This window comes from Ambystoma mexicanum, chromosome 6p (genome assembly GCF_040938575.1).
Source record: "Ambystoma mexicanum isolate Mex_15411 chromosome 6p, UKY_AmexF1_1, whole genome shotgun sequence".
Taxonomy (NCBI): domain Eukaryota; kingdom Metazoa; phylum Chordata; class Amphibia; order Caudata; family Ambystomatidae; genus Ambystoma; species Ambystoma mexicanum.
The window spans coordinates 1,201,828,832-1,201,851,771 of NC_090935.1; the positions used below are offsets into that span (position 1 = coordinate 1,201,828,832).

Genomic DNA, 22,940 nt, shown 5'->3' on the forward strand with positions numbered 1-22,940 from the left:
TCCCTCCTTCACTCCAACCTAGGCAACACCTTCCTCCGCACCACCTCCATGGGGGGAAAAAGGCAGGTCCTAAAGGAAGCTCAACTTTGAATCAGGTACACACCCCAAGACACCCAGGCTCCAGGAGGACCCGGAATCCTCGACCAGCAGCATGGCCCAGGCAGAGGATGGAACCTCCTCTTTAGACATAAAGAGCCTCTTACTGGAGCTTAAGGCCGGCATCGGGAGCCTCAATAATAAAATGGATGGGCTCTCCTCGAATGTAGACCTTCTGCAGCACAGAATGGATACCCACACGGAACGCCTCAACGAAGTCGAGCACCGCGTCTCAAACCTGGATGACGGCGCAGCGACCCTAGCAGCTAAAGTCAGCCAACTAGAGTCCCAAATGAAGGCAACCACCTCCAAATGCGAGGATTTGGAAGGTCGCTCCAGGAGGATTAACATTAGAATTACTGGGGTGAGCAACAGCAGCTGTCTTCTAAAATGGAAGTCTTTGTGGAAAAGCTATGCACCACCCTTTTCAGCCGCGAGGCCCTATCCCACATGTTTGTGGTCGAGCGAGCCCACAGGATTCCATCCTCTAAACCCGTCCCCGGGTCTCCCACCAGACCCATAATTGCCAGGTTGCTCAACTACAAAGACCGAGATGCCATTCTACAACTGGCCAGGGAAAAGGGAGAGCTCCAGTTTGAAGGAGACAGAGTACATTTCTACTCTGATTTCTCCCCGGCAGTACAACTTCAGCGAAGATCCTTCACCTCGGTCAGACAAAGACTCAGGGACAACCAACTCATCTACTCTATGCTCTACCTGGTGCGCCTCAGAATACAGCATGAGGGAAGAACTCACTTCTTTCAGACACCGGAGGCGGCCAATGCCTTCTTGGACAGAGCCGGATACCCCGCGCCGGCCCCCAACCAAGCTCGGAGACAGAGTTTGCACAGAAACCCACTGTAAACACTGCACGGTCGGCGGCACTCACGCAGCGCTCCAACTGAGATAGATCTAGGAGCTGAGCACTCCGAGGCCGTGCAAATTGGGAGGCCCCTGGTACCCCTTGCACAGCAAAGTTAACACAAACGGTTCACTGGTATTGGGGGGGAGGGGAGAATGGGAGACGAACATGCTCTGTTGCAGTTCGGTCTCCGAAGGAGTAAACAAAAGGGGCCAGTTGGGGGTTGCCCTTCTAAGGAAGGAAGCCAGTGATTTGGATTGGGGAAAGTGCCATCAACCCATTAAACCCCCCACACGCCACGGACCGCACGACAAATTTGATCCTGCCGCAAAAACACCACTAGAGCTGCCAACAATCAGCAACACAAGCCTTGTACATGACCCGAAGTCCAATCAGGACAAAGACAAAAACATCAGCTGAACTGTCTATACTGGTCATACAATTCAAGGTCGCCACCTGGAATATTAGGGGAGGTAACCTCCCCTCTAAAATAAGGAGGATCCTTCAATTCCTAAAGAGGCACGAAGTAGACATTGCCTTTATTTAAGAGACCCATCTCATCCCAGAAAGGGAACACCAGTGGGCCAGAAGCTGGGGGTGTCACAGGTATTTTTCCTCCTTCTCGGCATACGCCAGAGGTGTGGCGATCCTGATCAACCACCGAAGCAGCTTCAGGACTATTAGTGTGGAGAAAGACGCAGAGGGCAGATCACTCTTGGTAAGAGGGATTATTGCAGGCAAAGACATTATCCTTGTTAACTCCTATGGCCCGAATGTCGATGGAGCGAACAACTTTGATTGGGTTCTCACGCACCTCTCTATCCAAACCACAGCAACGATAATCTGGGGAGGTGTTAGGTAGAATCCTGTGCAGTTCCCTTAGGGAACACTCAAAAAGATTAAGACCACAGTAGTAAGCAGTAAACCCAATTGGTGCAGTCTGCACCACCCAGATTTACCTGGTAGCTGTGGCTGAGCAGTCAGACCTCTCGCAAGAAGAGTAAGGCAGTATGTAGAGTATACACAATAGGGCTAAAAATACAGTAGAGCGAACAAACACTGACCAGAGCTCTGTATCAAAAATATAGTTTGTTTATTTAAAACCCACTTTAGGCAATACACTAGCACTCTAAATCAAAAAGCAAGTTAAAACACAGTCCGATAAAGTATACACACCTCCCTTAATAACTATTAGACAAGTCAGAGTTAAAACACCACTATTTGTTAAGACAGATGTGAGTGCTTAACTAAGATGGCACTCCAATAGTTTAGTTAGAGGAAGAGAAAAAGGCAGAGCATAAGAATAATACAGTCCCAACACTTTTTAAGAGTCGGAGCAAGGGAATAAAGGCAGAATGTACTGTAGAGCCAAAGTTCATAGGCCAGGCCCACTTTAAATGGAGCAAAGCGAAATGTGCCCAGGATCACAGTTTAAGATGCACTAAAAGTCTTTGCAGAGTGTTCAAGAAACAAAGATGGGTCTAGGGCCAACCCAGTATAGAAAGCCAAGGACTTAAGGGTCACCTTTAGCAATCTGTAGAAAGGGAGGCCAGGTAGGACACAGTTTCTTAAGAGAGGAAGCTCCAGCGGTGGCAGTTGTTCCTGGCAGTGGTTGCAGTTCGTTGTTCCGACCAGGGGAAGAGAGGATCTCGTCGAGGAGGAAACTTGGAGTTGTTCACTGCCCAGGGATGAAACCAGCCGCGGAGTTCCCGATTAAAAGGTACGGTCCTTTTATTCGCGGTCAAAGTGGTGAAGTTTGGCTATCCGGCCGCCAGGGTGCTTGGCACTGGCGATTCGACCAAGAGACATCTTTGGAAGGCGAAAGAGGCGAACTGGTTGGTCGTACCAGCTCAGGGGGAGAAGACTCGTCCAGCAGAAAATCTTCTCTTATCGTTGGGAAAGTGGTGAGTTTGTTGCAGCAGGGCTTCACCGGTGGTGTCGTCGTTGCAGATGACTCAGCTTCTTCCCTCTTCGGATTCTTAGGTCCTGTGGCGACTTCTGAAGTTCCAGTCCCAAAGGCCCTGCTTTTATGCAGAAAAACCCACATTCATCAGCCTAGCTGTCAATCGCATATGCTAAGTGGTGATCTGGGCAGCTCACCACTGGGCCAATCAGAGAAGAGTGCGACTTGAGTTGCTATGGCAACTCAGTCCAGGGTGCCAAATCCCCCCCCCCCCCTCCGCCCCTCCTATGGAACCCAGACAGAGTGGCACCGTTTGGTGGGCTTCTGTGGAGAAGCCCACCAAAATAGTGGAACAAAGGGCTCGACCTTGGTCAGAGTTACAGAGACGGACACAAAAGCTATTTTGGAACCGAGTTCTGGCCAAAAAAACAACCGTGGATTTAATATTAAATAAATAAAGCAGCGGTATCTTTAACATTGCACCAAAAAGTGGTGCGTTTAAAAGCAATGGGAAAATCCCATAGAGAATATTCTGAAGGAATATTTTGCGTGGTAACCACTACCACCAGCAAGAAACTCGACAAGGGGTGGTGGGGGGGAATGCACAGTGCCCCCTTGGAAACAGACCCAGGGGCAATCGAATTACCCCTACCAGTACTTCCTGAATATGATGGTGTGTACTGGTTCTGTTCACAATTTAGGACCAGTAAAGTCAATGGTGACTTTACATGCTCTGGGAAACAGTAGTCAGTCCCAGGGTATGGAGTCTGTTGGGGAGTCACTATGACACCCCTGTGTTACTGCACTGAGGGTGCTGTGTAACACACATACAAAAAAAACAGATGATGCCCTATGGAGTAGAAAGAGGTTATTCCATAGCCCATGAACACATACTAAGTCAAAAAGCACCTCAAATCATGTCTAAGAGCGGGAGGAAAAGAGTCTCACTCTTAGCAGGAGAAAAAAACAAACCCCAAAAATCCAGCAAAGTTGCTGGGGGACTCACTAGGTTTGGCAAATTAGCCTTATAAGAGAATTCTCCCTAACAGGAGGCGACCTCAACACAGTCCTAGACCCCGCAAAAGACAGGTCGGGCACCACGACCCTGACAACCTCCAAAGCCAGCCTACAGATACAAGAAATATGCAAAGCCTACAACCTGGTGGACATCTGGAGACACAGCAACTGGGAACAGCGCGAGTACACCTTCCACTCGACGGTCCACAATTCTGATTCCAGACTACCTTCTGGTGTTTCTTCCAGTGGCTCCCTCCACTGGGAGCAATGCCAAATTTTACCCAAAACTTTCTCAGATCACTCACCAGTGACCCTAAACCATCCAACACCAAATCCCGCTTGAAGCAGTGGCGCTTCAAGCCCGGGGCTTTACAAGCCCAAGTCTTTGCATCAGAACTCCGCGACGAAATATCAACCTTTCTGGACATAAACCTGGGCACTGTGGCCTCTCCAAGCACAATCTGGGAAACGCTAAAGTGTTTCACAAGAGGAGTTTGCCTTGCCACGGAGAAAGGCATCAATAAACTAATCCGACAGGAACTCGCCACTAGTGAAAAAAGATTGAAGCAGCTGGAACTCAAGCTTTGTAACAACGACCCACGCACCCAAGCAGCACTTAAAGAAGAACTGCAAAATTTTAGTCCACACCGGAACGTGAGCTAAAATTCCTAGACCGAAACAGCCAAATCCGCCAGTATGTCGAAGGCCAGAAACCTGGAGCCCTCCTGGCTAGGCTAATCAGAGCCGACAGGAAACCAACTGATCGAGAGGATACAACCCAGGCACAGCACAGAGGTGCACACGGATGAAGACATAGCCAGGGAATTCCAAACGTTTTATCAAGGCTTGTACACCTCCAAATACTCTTCAGACGCCCTGAAGAGGTATCTCAAACACTGAACTCTACTGGGTGGAGGGAGCATTGCGTGAACCCTTAACAAAATTATCACACCAGACGAAATAAAGGAAGCCATCAAAACCCGCCCAAATCCCTAGGACCCGATGGCCTCAACGGGGAGTTTTACAAGGCCTTTGCAGAAACCATAGTCCCTCTACTCGCGGAGGTTTGCTCTGAAGCGTTGGAGACAAGCTCCCTGCCACGATCATTACGCGAGGCTAACATCATCCCTCTACTCAAGGCAGGCAAGCCCCCTGGTGATTGCACATCCTATAGACCCATATCCCTCCTCAATCTGGATAATAAAATCCTTGCTAAAATTCTCACAACGAGGCTATTGCTGCTGATGCCGGCTCTCGTGCTCGCAGACCAGGCAGGGTTTGTGCCCGGCCGATGCACGACGTTCGGCATCGGGAGACTGTTTGCCATCGCCGAGGCCCTAGACCCCACCGGCCAAGCTGTGGCAGTTCTACTCGATGCTGAAAAGGCGTTCGATTCCGTAGAGTGGCCTTTCCTATTTGCCGTACTCACCCAGATGGGCCTGGGCGCCCTATTCATCAAACTCGTTTCCCTCCTATACAATGACCCCCAGGCAACAATATTAGTGGGATCAGCGAGATCCTCCCCCATCAGGTTACAACGCGGCACTCGACAAGGGTGCCCTCTCTCTGCACTAATCTTCGCTTTAATAATGGAACCATTAGAGTCCAAATTACGTTCCCAACAACTCCGAGGCCTCAAAGTGGGCCAGCACAGGCTGAACATTTCGCTATATGCGGACGATGTGGCACTATTTATTTGAGATCCCATAGAGAACCTTAACCCAGTCATGAGTGAAGTGATCAAGTTTGGAGCGATATCGGGCTTAAAAATCAACCACACAAAATCAATTATTTTTCTACTCACTCCTAGTACTAAACCATTCAATGATGACTACAAGTTCGCTTGGAAGTCCTCAAAAGTCCACTGCCTGGGGATACTGATGTCGCTAAATCACCACAAGGTATTCCATGACAACTATGAAGCAGTAGCTAAAACGCTCCAAGAAAAGTAAACCGCTGGAAATCACTCCCTCTGACACTTTGGGGGGAAAGCCTCCCTGGTCAAGATGGTGATGCTGCCAAAATTACTATACCTATTCGCTAATATTCCAATCCTAATGCCACAAACTTTCTTGAAAAAAATTAAAAGCCTGGTTCTCGACCTGCTATGGGCCGGCAAACCAGCAGAGTTGCCTACTCGACTCTGATCCTCTCTGTGACCAGTGGCGGGCTAGCCCTTCCCGATTTAGAAAAATACTTCTGGGCGGCCGAAGCGCAATTTCTCAGCTTCTGGTACGCAATACACTCGATCAGGCCACAAGTCCAGATAGAAAAGGCATTGGCAACGCCCAATCTACTAAGGGCTGTGATCATCAGCCAGCTCCTAGTGCACACTCACACCATGAACGTGGTCCTAGCGACATAAGAGATATGGAAAAAAACTAGCAAGGAAATACAATATTCAGGTGAGATACTCACCCCTCCTCCTGATCAAATTCATCCCAGGGGTTTTGTTAACTTCAGAAAGAATCTTTCACCAGTGGGTGGGGAAGCTACAAATAACCGCGTTGGGAGACCTATTTAGCGAAGGCACCTTTAGCACACCCCAACAAGCAACTGAAGGAGGTGGCAACACGCCCCTAGACAAGTTCATTTACTCAGACTCCGATATACCCTGCAAACGCTATTTCCTTCATTCCCACAACAACCACCAACATGGCAGTTGCTACACAACGTGATCAAGGCCCGGGGCGAGGGCAGACTAGTATCACACATTTATAAATCCACCCTAACGGATACAGTCGCCATGGATACCCGCACGAAAACCAGATGGGAGAGGTCCCTCCACTTTACCATCCCAGACGAGGAATCGGCATACATTTTAAGGCAAACCCAAAAAATAGCCCTCAACTCTCACCTAAAACTAATACACTTCAACTATGTGCACCAGACTTACTTCACTCCCCCAAAAAAAGAACAAACAACAAATAGACAACGGCAAAATGTGAGATATGTGGATACCCATCTGCAGGCTTCGTCCATCTTGCTTGGGACTGCCCCAAACAAACCACGCTCTGGACACAAATCCTTCAGACCACATCAGCAATCGTAGAAGAGGTGCAACCCATCCCAACGGCAGCCTTGCTCGGGATGACAAAACAGCGGTCACCCGGTATAAGGAAATTGGCAGGACTTCTACTGACCCTAGCCCGAAGGAGAGTAGCCATGTCTTGGGGCAGATGACCGGTACCTTTAGTGGCGCACTGGCGTAAAGATATTCTGTACTATCAGGACGTTGAATCTGAATTTATCAAAACACTCCCCCAACATGCAGCCCCTCCCACCCCCGACATATGGGGGCCCTTGGTGTCCTTTCTGATTAATGAAGCAGATGATTGTTTATCCACGACCTCGTCAGGGAGGCACAGCTCCTAACCATATGTTCATCGATTCACCAGGGTACAGAAATCCTCGGCTACAGAACTTACTAGAAGGAAGCTACCATATCTCTGTTGGTCTGGGGGAGATGGTTGGGAAGGGGGAGGAGGGCTTCAAAGGATGGCACTGGGTTACGCACCCTCGTGAAGGGTGCAATGTTTTTTCTCTTATGTAAAAATCTGAAAAATAAAGTTTAAAAAAAAAAAGATACCCACAGACCTTGTGGCCTTCTAATGCAGAGTTGTTCATTCTTCAAAACTCTACCAGGTCTTGAATTACAGACTGGTACCTGGCAAAGGATAAAGTGGAGAGGGTAGACGCCTTGGGAATACCTTCTCTACTGGCTATCATCTTTCTGAAGGTACAGGCCCCCCAGGATCTCATTGCTCCATACCCATGTGTCCACCTAGAAACATGGTCAGTTCTCTCCTTTTTTATGCTGTCATTCAGTTCATGGTTGTACTCCATATGTAATTCTTTTCATTGACAGTTTCATATTTTCAGTCATTTATATTCCATGAAAGTATATTATTTTCATTATTATATTACTCAAATAATCGGTTCACTTATCATATTCTAGATTTATCTTAACCATTTAATTGGACCAAAGTGTAAGATATCTTAGCCATTGGCATAATTATGGATCTATGTGTTCAAATTGAACCTGAAATAGTTGCTTTTTTTCCAGATGTTTTGTAAAAAAAAAAATGTCAGATTGTCAGGGTAGGTCACCCCTCCGTCACCCATTTCCCCACTCCTTACACAATCCAATATGGCCTGACTCGAACCCACCATCTACCGTTGGCGGCATAAAAACATTTAAAGAAATTGAGAGGAGGGGGCAGGGGATTTTCAACTAGTTTGGTGGGGTCGACCAAAATCCGCAAACCTAGAATTATACTGTTAACTGGTGTTATGGTCACTAATATTCTCAATAAAAATATGCCCCTAAGAAGGGGCAAATGTGTGTTTACTGGTGTGTGAGGGTCACTAGACCACCAGGGATGGCTTGAAAGTGGGGGGCGGTGATGGGAGCGTGATAGTTGATTTGTTTTTGCTGGGCTGAACATGGGTAATGAATGTTTTTTGTTTACATGTCTTTTTTATGCTAGGAGCTGCAACATTATGCAAGTAACTTTTTTGATTCTGCGGGATTGGGCAGTCTGGGGGGAGGTATTTTGATGGGCTGGGACACATGCAGGGTCAGGCCACAAATTGCCCCCCATGCCAGCAAAATGTTGGTGTTTCTCTGGGAGCGGCTATCTCCCACGTGGGTTGACTGTCCGCTAGCCCAGGCTGCACCTCTGGCTGTGCTGCGTTACAGATTTCGCCTCTGGGGAGGAATGGAGACCCTGCTGGGGCTCCCCGGAACTACCGCGGTACTTTTGGGGGGGAAGGGGGTATTAGTCGACCCACATGGGAGACAGCCACTCGAGGCCAGGGACAGCACCCCTGACCATCCTGGAGCTCTGGGCTTTCCTGCATTATACAATTTTTCTCTATGTAGGGGACCCTACTTGGCTCGCTGCCGCTGCACTTGGGGATGGTGGACTCGCATGGGAGACAGATGCCGAAAGCCGGGGACATCACCTCCAGCTGTCCTGGAGTTTTGGCTGGGCTGCGATACAGCTTTTCCCCCCGTGGGGGAAAAAGCTGTAACACAGGCCAGCCAGAGCTCCAAGGTGGTCTGAGGTGATGCCCCCAGCCTTGGGCGGCTTTCTCTGTTGTGGGTCGAACATCCCAAGCAAAGCAGCAGTCCCAAGGAGCCCTGGCAGGGTCCCCGACTTTTCCCAGAAGGAGAAGTAACGCAGGATAGCCATAGCTCCAGGATAATTGGGGGTAATGTCCCTGGCCTTGGGCACCTGTCTCCCATATGGGTCGACTGTCCCCAAGTGCATCAACCGTTCCGGTGAGCCCCAGAAGGGTCCCCATTCTTCCTCTGAGGGAAAAGCTGTAATGGTGGACAGCCAGAACAGCAGGATGGTCGGGGTGATATCCCTGGCCTTGGGAAGCTGTCTCCCATGTGGGTTGACCGTCCTGCAGCCCAGCAGCCGTTCCAGGAAGCTCCGGAAGGGTCCCACTCCTTCAAGGATGATGACCATGCCGGTGATTCCTGGGACAGCCACTGCACTTGGAGATTGTCGCTCCATATGGGAGACAACTGCCCATGGCTGTTAGACCTTTCTCCCTCTGGGAAAGGTTGGGGACCTTACTGGCGCTCCCTGGGAGTGCTGCTGCGCTTGGGGATGGATGGTGGACCCACATGGTAGTTGTCCAAGGCCGGGGGACACACCCCGACCATCCTGTACCTCTGGCTAGGCAGCATTACATAATTCCCCCCAGGGAACAGATGGGGACCCTGCCGTGGCTCCTTGGGACTGCTGTTGGTCATGGGGATGGTCAACACTTTTTCACCCAGGTAGGTGCATCCACACATTGGGACTGTTCATTTGGACACTTGTGGGAATGTGAGAAGGAAGGAAGCGTGGTGTTGGTGGTATGTTTCAGTAGTTTCCAGGTGATAAATGTCTGACTTTTTATTTTCCCCCTAAATTTCAGACTTTGCCCGGCTTTTGGGTAATAAATTCTAGGGCGATTCACGCAAGCCAGACCTCTGTGGGTTCCCACAGGAGTGTGCTCTCCCGAAACACTTAGGGAAATTGTGCCCAGTTGGGTGCACCCATACATGTGAGGCACCGTCTTCATTGGGACACCTTTTGGGAAGGTAGGACGTTCGTTTTCTCTTACCGTTTTCATACATTTGCTACTGCACTTTGTTACACAACCCTTTCATTTCCCAAATGTGACCTACCTTTTAGTTGCTGATTTAGGCAATGTGTGCTTTTGTAACCTGCACAAGTCACCTACCCTTCAAAAGGTCTGCATGTGCTCTTTCAAAAATGGTATGCTTGTCATTCCTCAGATTTATTTTCCTTATTTACACATGCTAATTACATCTGTGTAGGCCGTCAACATAAAAATCTGTGTACCATGGCTCAGTTTTTGGCTTGTAGTATTGGTTGTGTTTGTGAAACAATACAAAAAATGTGTGATTTCCGAACTGGAAGAGTCAGGGGAATGTAGCTGGGCATTGCTTGTCTCAATATTCACAGAAACCATTAGCTTACATGTCCAACCATGTCCAGCACATATAACTCTTTATTTCTCGTTTTTAGCAAGTTACAATAAATAACAAAATTAACATCCTAGGTCATTGAACTACAAAATACACAATAGTGGAAAACAGAATTCCAAACCATAACTCTGTTTTTCACCATATAAAACTCAAGATCAACCTAAAACAGTCAGATGCACTAGACACATGATGACAATAGACAGACAAGACCACACAAAACAACCACAGAGACAACACAAACCCCTACCCAATACACTGTTATCTGAAAAACGACCAATGCACTCCACTTCAGAACCTAATCTAACCTCATCCATAAAGGTCACTAAAGCTCCCCCACAACATCAGTTTTCTCAAATCTGGATAAAATTCTAACATCTGAAATCCATTCCTCCACCATCGGCTTCTTCCGTGTCTTCCAGACCCTCAGCACCTGTTTAGCCGCCACGAATAAAACTCTGAATGCCCCACATGTCACCCAACTCGCATCCCGTCCACCACCATACAACAAAAAAACAACCGCCAAGGGATTGCGTTTTATAAACCATGTCCCAAATTTGGTCAACCCCATCAATAACCTCCCTCCAAAAACTTAACCACTCTTTCACAATGCCATAACATATGTATCAAAGTACCTAGTTCTTTCCCACAGCCCCAACACCAATCATCACCAACCAATCCCAATCTTCACATACGTACTGGGGTCCAATATATTCTACCCAATATCCTCTGATATATATATGGCGCAATTGCAAATCCACTTTGGCAGCCGTTGGTACCGTCCAAACCTTTTCCCATTCCCTTGGTGTAAGTTCCCTGCCCAACTCCTCCATCCAAGACAACCTCAGCTTGTCCCACGAGTCTACCCATTGCCCATCAGGTTGCATAAACTGCATAATAGTAGACGCTCTATGGAGTCCAATTTCCCAAAAATTAATATTCTCCGGTTTCTTCAAAAACGCAGCACCAGACATATCTTTGTTCCAATAGCTGAGGCACCAAAATGTCATACCTTTGTAATTCCCGGTCCCGTAACCCACATTTCTCAACTAAACTAGCAAAAGGTATCACCCCTGCAGCACTCCACACATCACCAATGGTCAACACAACCTTCTGAACCCAACTTTTCCAATTTAGTACCTTATTAAACTGCAGACCAGGATTATGCCAAAGGGAAGCCTCTTCATAAAGATATAGACCTTGTCCAGTTCCCAGTATCCAAGACGACAAAGCTTCTTTAGTAGCCAAAACCGACTTCAAACACTGCACCTTCTTAGGCAACTTTCCAAAAGAAAACAAACATTTAAATATCATAAGGCAAAAACTGCTGTACCTCACAATTTGTACCCACCACAGCACCTTCTTCATAACTTCACCAGTGTAATCAGACACTTTCTTTAACAAAAAACCACTGCCATAATTCCTTAACACCGGGTACCCAAAACCTCCATCTTTAACCTTCTGGACCATAATATATCTGGGAATCTTGGCCCTCTTCCCAAATCCCCACAGAAAATCCTGAAATAGTCTGTCTATGCGTGCAAACACCCCCTTTGTAAAGTGCACAGGTAAAGATTGAACAACATACAGAACCTTCGGCAGTAAAATCATTTTAATAGCATTAAGTTTACCCCAAAGAGTTAGATTGATCTGTCCCCATCTCATAATATCCCGTCTAAGAACCTCAATGATTTTATCCACATTATAATTCACCAACTTTTTAAAATCTTGAGTAATATAGACACCCAAATATTTCACACTAGAATATTCCCATTTACAATGCCACCCCAGCAGATTCTCAGTCATGCAAAGTCCTCGCCGGAAATACCACTGTTTTATCCCAATTGAACCGATACCCAGATAACTTACCCACTTCCTCAAAGACCTCCTTCAATACAGGACCCCCTTCAGCAGGATCCTTCAAAATAACCACAACGTCATCCGCATAAGCCAGACTTTTAATTTCCACATCACCAATTGCAAACCCCCTGAGACACCTCAACTGACGTATATATGCCAACAAAGGCTCCAATACCAAATGAAATAACAATGGCGACAAAGGGCAACCCTGGCGTGTCCCTCTAAACAACGGAAAGGACCCAGAAAACCCCTCATTCACCCACACCTTTTCCGAAATGCCATTCTGAAGCGCTTGAACAGCTTTAATAAAGAAAGGACCAAAACCTAATTTCGATAGGGTGAATTGGGGCTTCCTGAATTGTACACTATCAAAGGCCGCCTTCTCTGCGTCTAAAAAAAAAAATCAACAAAATATCTTTTATCTCCGAGTCTGGTAAACTCATAATGTCCAACAGCATTTAAATATTATCATATCCATACCTTCTTTCCAAGAATCCTGTCTGAGATCTCTCCACTAATTCACCCATGCATTTAAGCCTCACCGTTAATATTTTGGTAAAGATTTTCAAGTCTACATTGAGCAAGGAGATAGGTCGATAATTACTGCATCTAGTTGCATCCTTCCTAGGCTTCGGAATCACCGTAATGATTGCCTACTTCATTGAATCACATAACCTGCCTTCCTTTAAAAAGCATTTATACAAATCACATAAAATCAGTGACAACACTTCCCCATATCTTTGATAAAATTCCACTGACAAACCATCCATCCCTGGAGATTTGCCTTTATTCATTCCATCAATTACCGACAAAACCTCCTGGATGGAAATCGGGGCTTCCATGCAACCATCTACCTTCATCAGAAAGTACAGGAAGGACAATTTTCCCAAAAAACCTATCAAAATCCTCTATTTGCGAAGCAATATCCTCTGTATTTAATTTAGCATAAAATGAATGAAAACATTGACCAATTTTATCTTTCTTAATCTCCAGAATACCAGATTCATCAACAATTTTCTGAACCTACACCCTCTCCGAATAGCTCTTCAATCTATTTGCTAACAACTTCCCTGCCGTATTCCCCTTGCTCCCACTATTTTTGCTTCATATAATACAAACCCCACTCAACCTGTGCGTTCACCTCATTTTTCAGTAGCTCCTTAACCTCCAAAATCCTAAACTTAATATTCTCCTCTCTTAACAAAACATAATCCCTTTGCAAATCTCCCAATACTTTTTCAAGCTCTCCCAACCTGGCATCCCCCACCTTAGCATTCTTGCAGTCCAGTTCATCAGTTCCCCTCTAAACGAGGCCTTGAAAGCATCCCACACCACCAATTTGTCTGCCGTGCCAACATTCACCTCAAAGAAACTCGGAATAAAACCTATTAACGCTTCAGTAGCATCTTTATCGTTTAACACACAAGGTTTCAACCTCCTCTACTAAATCCCCGCCTCTCAGCGGATAACCTCTTTCGAGCCACAACCATGGAATGATCCGAAATATGTCATTCCCCCATAGATACCTCTTTTACATTCTCAATTAGCCTATCTGACACTAATAAGTAATCAAGCCTAGAGTAAGAATTATGCACCAGTGGAAAAAAAAGTATTCCCTTCCCCCAATGAAAATTCCTCCAAACATCAACCAAATCATGTACTTCCAAAAAATTTCAAACTTTATTTGACTTCTGTCCATAGCGTTTTTCAAAATGTTCCCTACATGTTGCCTGACGAGCGCAAATCGCCCTTTCCTAAACTTGGAATTTTGTCTACTTTTCAGAAATGGATGCCTTTCTGTCTTCCCATTCAGCATCCTACCCTCCATTCTGTCCACGCCTGGACTACTGTGGGGGAAGGGGGAGGGAAAAATGTTTATTTCTTTGGTTTTGTTCCCACTCGACCTGTTCTTGAAAGCCTGGAAAATGGCGAATTCAGCACAGCAAACCATTTGTTCCTAGCTCTGGCAAGGAAAAAACGCAGGCTTTCATCATTTTATTGCCATTTTTTTCTGAAAAAACACAATGTGCTCCTTTTTGGTTATTTTTTCCTCACCCCATACCATAAACTAGGATCGCCTACATGTGGGAAGAAAGGGGGACGAATTTGGCCGAGATAGCACATGTAACAAAGTTACAAGGGATTGAATAGCAGCATACCGAAACCACCAAACAAGGGTTTGGCACGGAGGGTGAGGGGGGCAACCATTGGAAGTTGAGGGGTTAACAACAAACACATGAGCTTAATAGACAATTGGGTAATGGAAGTGTTTTTATTTTATTATGACAAGTGCTTACACTCTGAAGCAACAAATAGTACATATACATGTGTAGACTGGACACATACTATACATTATACAGTATATTTGGGAATTGCCTTTTTTAAACCAAAGATTGAATTGGTGGAGCCATATGGAGTGTACCTGCTATACCTAGGGGGGATTGAAAGAAAAAGAACCTGAATAGTGAAACATTTGTGGAAAAACAGTTCTCATAACTGCACATGAAAAGCTGCAAGAATTTGATCACAGGAAAAGTAAACTTTATTATTGCAAATGTTCACAATCTTAGTCACAATATTTCCCGTAAGGGCTTAACAGATATCACGACTTCACACCTTCAACAGGGGCACGCTGATACACATTGCTGCAGTGTGAAGAAGTACAGGTAAACTATAGACAACTAAAGATCTTGTGACATTTCCAAGCTAAAAATGTCACTCAAAATATGGATTTATAGGACAGCGAATTAAAATAACATGAAGAGCAACTCAGACTGCCTAAAATTAAAAACGTGATTCAAGTGGATGGAACTCATAAACACATGACACTTTTCTGAAGCGCACCTGGCACTTTTTCAATCCATTATACTCTTTACACTTTAGTCGGGCATTTCCAATATTCACGATTTGCCTTGGTGAAGTAATATGGTTCTGCGTTGACTGACACATTTTGCACTCAGCACTTTTATATGGCTGTATAAAATATGTACAAGGCAGTTTTGTCAGAACCGAGTGGTCCCCAAATAAACTCCAACCGAAGCGTTTGAAGGCAGAGAGGGGTTGAAGGCAGAGAGGGGTAGAGTGAGTGGACCCGAGACCGCCAGCAGCGATGCATGCGTGGGGACTGGCAGCCGAGCCAGACAAGATCAGAGAGAACGCCCGTGGGTGGTGCAGAAGATGTGGGGTGCCCGTTCAGCCACAGCAACATAGGCGAGACTGGGGAGTGTGAGCGGACCACCATGGATCCCAGACAAGGCTGCCAGACCAGTGCGCCCGCTGGGACACGCTGGCGCACGCACCACATCACTGCAATCCAGCAGAGTCGGCACTGCCTGGACACCCAGCTACAAAAGTGAGGGGGGAGCGGGTAGTATTCCCCTGAAATCTTGCGTCCCCCCCCCCTCTGCCCCATAGAGCAAGCCAGGCTCCGTGCAGCACAGGGCCTCCATGAAATACGGGGCACACCCCAGCGGGCAGAGGGTACGCAGGCATAATTAGTCGGCAGCCACGAAGCGAACGCAAACAGACATGCAAGTTTATGAAATCGTCTGCCGCACCGCACCCTACAGTTGGAATGGGACACCCCCTAAGGCAGAGGGACCCGCAGCATACCCAGGCAAAGGGCCAAACCCATACCATTCAGCCAACATCGGAGGCAAACTGCAGTAATAGGACGACAGCACTAAGTCTCCTGCAGCATCCCCCCAAGGGCCAAGATCTCAAAAACAGGAAGCGACCCTCCTAAAGCTATGGAGAAAGGAGGGGGAAGCCCCAGAGGAAAAGGATCCAGCGGTGACGGAGGCAGGGGCCGGAGGAACCCCCAACCCTGCTCCAGGGGCAAGAGGTCACAAGCGAGGTGCTGCAACAGTCCTTTAAGGGTAGCCGTCATTTGGTCACTGAATGACTTAAGAAAGAAGCCGTACACACACATAACTTGCACAGTCCCTGCAGGAAATACAAGGCCACATAGTTGAATTGGGTGACAGAGTTGATCCAAATAAAAACACCATTCAATAACTCACTGAAGACACCCAGACGATAGATGTATTAGCGGAGCAGCTGGCAGTAGCGACGCACAACCTGGAGCTCCAAGCAGAGGACTTGGAGAACTGCTCGAAAAGGTCCAAGATCAGGGTGAAGGGGCTGCCAGACAGTGTGAACGATGCCAACGTCGGGGAAACAATGCAGCACGTGTTCAAAGATTTGCTGGACATAGAGGCTGGGGGAGAAATTATCTTAGCTAGAATTAACTGCATGGTCCCACAGCGAGAAGAACCCGGGGCCAAGGCAAGAGAAGTGGAGATGGCTTAACAGTGATACGACCAAAGAATCGATCCTCCAAGCAACCCTGATAAAGGTGAACGGCATTGTCCTAGAACTTTTCCAGGACCTGGCCAAATACACACTAACACAGAGGAGGCAAATGGGCCCGGTGACCAAAGCCCAGATATGATGCAGTGGACATATTCTCCTTTGGAATGGTCTTCAAGTGGGAAGGGCGCCAACACTGCATCACCATGTTGGATGAGGACTCAAGATCCTAAATATTGAAGAAGGGGAGGACATACTGGGAGGCCAGAACATGTCAGTGGTGGCAGATCTTGGAAACTGGGGAGAGTAGAGAAATGGCTCACCCCGCACATTTATTCTTCAGGATGGGAACGAGACCCGGCAACCTCGGGCGACGTTACGGCCTGGGGAAGTTGAGCCGAGTCAAGCCGGAGGGGGCGAGAGGGACAGGGGGGCGGGCAGGGATCACTGCGACATGGTTACTCTCCGGGCGTAACGGGATATGGGTAGCAGAAGAGGGATACAAATACTAACACTCAATGTTAGGGGACTAAACACACCGGCTAAGAGACGGAAACTGGAGAGCCTCCTCCAAGATACCAAGCCCGACATTGTGACACTCAAGCAGATTCATATCCGTAAGCAAGATAAACAGAGAAGGAAGTTGAGGGGGTACCCCCAGGTTCTGCAGGCCAACAAACAGAGCAAGGCTAGCGTTTAGACACCTACCTGATGTCCAAATAATAGGCACAAAAACCAACAAGGAAGGTAGATTTCTCTTTGTCCTGCTACAATGGAGGGGGGCACCTCTCAGTCACCACGGTGTACGCCCCCCGCCCAACTCGGGGCAGGACTGATACTTGCAGTTTTTTTTTGGAGAAGCTAGACCAGTTCACAACGGGCCAGCTAATACTGACAGGGGATTTTAACTTGGCGTGGCGCCCATCCAAGGACCGAAGCACGAACAGGACGCCCACATCTAAAGGCCCGTCTAGTAAACTACAGGCTAGCATAAACAGAATGGCATTAGCAGATATATGGCATGAACTAAAAGTGGACTCCAAGGAGTATACTTCTCCCATGTGCACCGATCATTCTCAAGAATTGATTACATATAGGGCGCTAGAGAGCCGTCCAAGATGGCGGCCTCCCTGTGAGCTCTGTGGAGCTCCCGTAATATCCTGATTAATCACTGCCTCTGTGGCTTCTAATCCTGTTCATACTGCCTGTTAACGATTCCCGTAGCGATTCTGAATAAAAAGCCCCGGACAGATCTTCCGTGGCCCAGTGGACTGCTCCCGTTTGCCCGGCGAGAAGAGGGTTCACCCCCCCCCCCCCCCTTTTTCCCCAACTGCTGACGTGGAACAATAGACGCCGACAGACGAGGAAATCCAGCGACCGTGCGCCTGTCCTGCACCAGAAGAAACTCTGCAGGAGCGCCAGTCACGTCCAGCTGACCTCCGATCCACAGAGGGGTACCAGCGGATGCGAAGACGCGGTGTCACACAGAGGCATCCAGGGCTGGGTGTAATCCACGTGAACAAGCGGAGCAGCCCTGGGTGCTCGACGAGAGACCAGGTAGGAGAGCCCCGCAAGCCCGCAAAAAACCTGCACACGCGACAAGCCAAAAAGATTCCTACCTACGCGGCAGGCCCGCCTGAAACCCCCGCCCTCCCAAGTGACATTGACTGCTTAAACAGCGCCGTGGCCCATAGAACCCAGCGGTCAAGTCCAAACACACGGCAGGAGAGAGAGCCACGGCCGCATAGCCCGACTGCCCAAAAGCACCCGCATCAACACCCAAGCACTCCTGAGCAAGCGGCCTAAGGGGGGGGGGGGGAAATACCGCGGGTGCCCAAGAACAGTGAAACTGTGCCCATTAACTCTCCATTAGCACGCCAGGCGGCAAACTGTTGTGGTGAAGGCCACAACTAATCTGCAAATTAACACAAGCTGGCGAATCATTGTAAGAGAAACATGGCAACTTAGACCTAAAGAAGTCGCCCCCGCGTAACCCTGCCACTGATATACTGCCTAAGGACCCTCCCCACCGGAGTTACCAATATAGTGCCCAGGAGACGACCAGCTAGCCCACGCAGAGGCCCAATTCCGACATCATCCTGTAGCAGCAACAAGGTGGTACGTGCGAGCCAGCACCCTCGACGGAGAACCTCGCTTCGCCAGCTATAACGTGGCATCGTTCATGAGATAAAAAACAAAGAAGAAATCCAATGTGGATAGCCACGTCCCCTGCACACTTTCTAGACGGCCAAGATAGGCCTTTTGAACATTTTTTGTACATTTTTTGAAATACAATATTGATAACTTTCAATTCTGTAGAAAATGTCCATAAATGATTCAGTTGAAACTTTCTGTTTTATAAAAAACAATTTTTGCTTTTTATTTGTCTTTTGGTGAGCCCAACGCGTTTCGAGTATAAAAAACTCTTCTTCAGGGGCGGCATTTTTCAACAAATTAAAGTCTACAAAAGAAAATACATATATACTTCAATTATTTTGAACTTAAAGCAGTTTTTACACAATTTTGAAAAACATCATATCAAACTTTTAGATCAATTTTAACAAATAAATTGTTTACAAGGCAGTCAGCCTAGTCTATAGGGCAACATCCCATTTTTCAGTACTCCTTTTAAATCCATCTCCCACAGGGCTACAAGCTATAGGATTTCGTCAAAAACCAACAATTAAGGTTGATATGCAAATGGCCTAAGTCTAGTATGGGCGTATAGTTTCTTATTAAATTTCGAATGTGGGGTAATGTGCCTTATGTATCCATAGTTGTGGTACACAGAATTGGAGAACATGGTATAATATCTTAAGTAACTGTGAGTATACGGAGGAAGCGATGAAACAGGCTAGGAGAGGTGGGTCAAATAGTAGCATTTCGGAATGTGAAAAAATAGGCAACCATCTTACCCAGGAACATATATTAGGCTCATGGAATGATCCAATATTAGCAGAGCTGATCCAGGTGTTAAGCGGACACTATGTAGTGCATCTCATGGAAAGAAGACTTTGGTGAAGCCTTGATGGATATGGATATCTTAATGGTATAACCAAGCGGTTATTAAATTAGCTGAGCGGAATAATAAGTGCAAACGAGAGGGTCCAGCCTCTAACTCAAAAGGAACTTTTGAGTATCCATCTGCGTCCAGGAGTAGTCAGAGTATGATCGGGAACCGCACCAGAGTGATGTATTCACTCGGCGTCCCTGTTTATACACTGAAAAGAGGCTGTGAGGTCATTGCGCGCAACATCACGAAAAGCGTGACGTCACCGGCGCACGCGCGCCAAGACGTACACAAACCAAGTAAATACGTTTTAGGGGACCGGGTTGGATTTGAGCCATAAAATAATTATGAGTGATAAGGATGGTCATGACGTTGAACAGTATTTGTAAAGACTAGGTGATGTAAATCACGATCAGAAGGTATGTATAAAAGAAAGAGTTGGGCACATAACGAACAATTAAAAACAATGTTATTAGTCCCATAGATTATTGGGTGTGCTTTCTGGTGTTCGTCTAAATCGCAAAAAAAATTGTCTGGCAAGGGAATTATCAGAATGCAGACAGTTTAATTAAATCTAGAGAATGTCATTTACATTTGAATTTGAAAACAGAATATGTACACAGATCTCGAGATGCCAACAGTATAGATATCCTAGGTATACAGACTAGTACATGTAGGAATAATTGTTTAGAAAATGAGGTAGTCACAAATTTCACAATATTAGTCCCAAATTACAATTGTTGTGAGTTTACATGACATGAGTAAACTGTACATTTATATTTTATACCCGAAAGCACAGCCAATAATCTATGGGACTAATAACATTGTTTTTAATTGTTCGTTATGTGCCTAACTCTTTCTTTTATACATACCTTCTGATCGTGATTTACATCACCTAGTCTTTACAAATACTGTTCAACTTCATGACCATCCTTATCACTCATAATTCTTTTATGGCTAAAAATCCAACCCGGTCCCCTAAAACGTATTTACTTGGTTTGTTTACGACTTGGCGCGCGTGCGCCGGTGACGTCACGCTTTTCGTGACGTTGCACGCACTTGCGCGCGATGACCTCACAGCCTCTTTTCAGTGTATAAACGGGGATGCCGAGTGAATACATCACTCTGGTGCGGTTCCCGATCGTACTCGGACTACTCCTGGACGCAGATGGATACTGAACTTGTAAGTTCCTTTGAGTTAGAGGCTGGACCCTCTCGTTTGCACTTATTATTCCGCTCAGCTAAGTTAATAACCGCTTGGTTATACCATTATCCCATTTAGATATCCATATCCATCAAGGCTTCACCAAAGTCTTCTTTCCATGAGATGCACTACATAGTGTCCGCTTGACACCTGGATCAGCTCTGCTAATATTGGATCATTCCATGAGCCTAATATATGTTCCTGGGTAAGATGGTTGCCCATTTTTTCACATTCCGAATGCTACTATTTGACCCACCTCTCCTAGCCTGTTTCTCTCATCGCTTCCTCCGTATACTCAGTTGCCTAAGATATTATACCATGTTCTCCAATTCTGTGTACCACAACTATGGATACATAAGGCACATTACCCCACATTCGAAATTTAATAAGAAACTATATGCCCATACTAGACTTGGGTCATTTGCATATCAACCTTAATTGTTGGTTTTTGACAAAATCCTATAGCTTGTAGCCCTGTGGGAGATGGATTTAAAATGAGCACTGAAAAATGGGATGTTGCCCTATAGACTAGGCTGACTGCCTTGTAAACAATTTATTTGTTAAAATTGATCTAAGTTTGATATGATGTTTTTCAAAATTGTGTAAAAACCGATTTAAGTTCAAACTAATTGAAGTATATATGTATTTTCTTTTGTAGACTTTAATTTGTTGAAAAATGCTGCCCCTGATGAAGTTTTTTATACTCGAAACGCGTTGGGCTCACCAAAAGACAAATAAAAAGCAAAACTTGTTTTTTTATAAAACAGAAAGTTCCAACTGAATCATTTATGGATATGTTCTACAGAATTGATTGAAAGTTATCAATATTGTATTTCAAAAAATGTACAAAAAAATGTTCAAAAGGCCTATCTTGGCCGTCTAGAAAGTGTGCAGGGGACGTGGCTATCCACATTGGATTTCTCTTTTGTTTTTTGTATATAACCAGCCTAGGTACCAAGGCTGTGTCTTTCTCCCCCGCACCTCAATTATTTACTAAAGATTACCATTCTGTTTAAACCTAACTAAATTACATTCAAATTGGTGTGCAAGTGTACTTACCTGTGTTGGTTATCGTTCACGAGATAACCACTGCCACCCAGCTGAGGTTCCCCAACCTGAACCACCCCGTTCCCTAAGCTCAGAGGCATCTGCACCTACACTGATCATGCGGAAAACCAACAAATCACAAAGAAAATTGAACTTTGAAAGCTCTCCCTCTGCCAAAATACCACCTACTAACAATAGACCACAAGCATCCAATCGGGCACCAGCCCGGGAGGAAAATGAAGCGCACAACCTTGACATCAGGGAAATCCTTCTCGACCTCAAAGCGTGCATAGGAGGCCTGGGGTGCAAACTCGATTCACTCTCCTCTAAAGTAGACCAGCTCCAACACCGGCTAGACAAACGCACCGACAAGCTGGATGCAGTCGAGCAGAGAGTCTCAGACATCGACGACGGCACAACTGCCCTGACTTCAAGAGTATCTGCACTAGAAGCACAGATGAAAGTAGTCAGTGCTAAGAACGAGGACTTGGAAGGTCGCTCCCGACGCAACAACATAAGGATAGTCGGAGTTGGAGAACAACAACTCGCGACCAAAATGGAGGATCATGTGGAGAAGCTATGCACAGAATTGTTCGGAACAGAAATCCTCTCCAAACTGTTTGTCGTCGAAAGAGCCCATAGAGTTCCCAACACAAGACCGATCCCGGGAACTAACCCCCACCCAATTGTAGCAAAATTGTTAAATTACAAATATCGAGATGCAATTCTAAGGGCCGCCAGGGATAAATGTGAACTCCAATACGAAGGTGACAAAGTCCAATTCTTCCCAGACTTCTCACAAGCTGTCCAGGCACAAAGTAGATCTTTCACAGCAGTAAAACCTAGGCTACAAGAAAATCAAATACAATACTCTATGCTCTTCCCGGTGAAACTCTGCATTCAACATGAAGGCAAAACCCAGTTCTTTAATACTCCAGAAGAAACCAGCGACTTCCTCGACCGCGCCGGCTGCGGACCCGCCACACACAACAGCAGACCACAAAGGAGCGATCGTCCAAGGAGAAACCCACCGTAAAACGTACCCTAAGAGAATCTCAAAACAGCGTACCAAAATCATGTCATCGAAATCAATGCCACAGAATTAACCAGTATTGGTAG

At 46.4% G+C, this 22,940-nt stretch overlaps 1 protein-coding gene across 2 annotated transcripts in view; it reads left to right on the forward strand.

Annotated features, from left to right (window-relative positions):
* TLNRD1 (talin rod domain containing 1) overlaps window positions 1-22,940 on the forward strand; it is a 117,395-nt gene that overhangs the window by 15,700 nt on the left and 78,755 nt on the right. Inside the window, exon 2 of one of the 2 annotated variants that reach the window (XM_069625852.1) lies at window positions 9,816-9,981. The exons of the other annotated variant lie outside the window; for it this stretch is intronic. The gene's annotated coding sequence lies outside the window, so the exon portion shown is untranslated. The remainder of the gene's footprint in view (window positions 1-9,815; window positions 9,982-22,940) is intronic. 2 annotated transcript variants of the gene reach the window in all.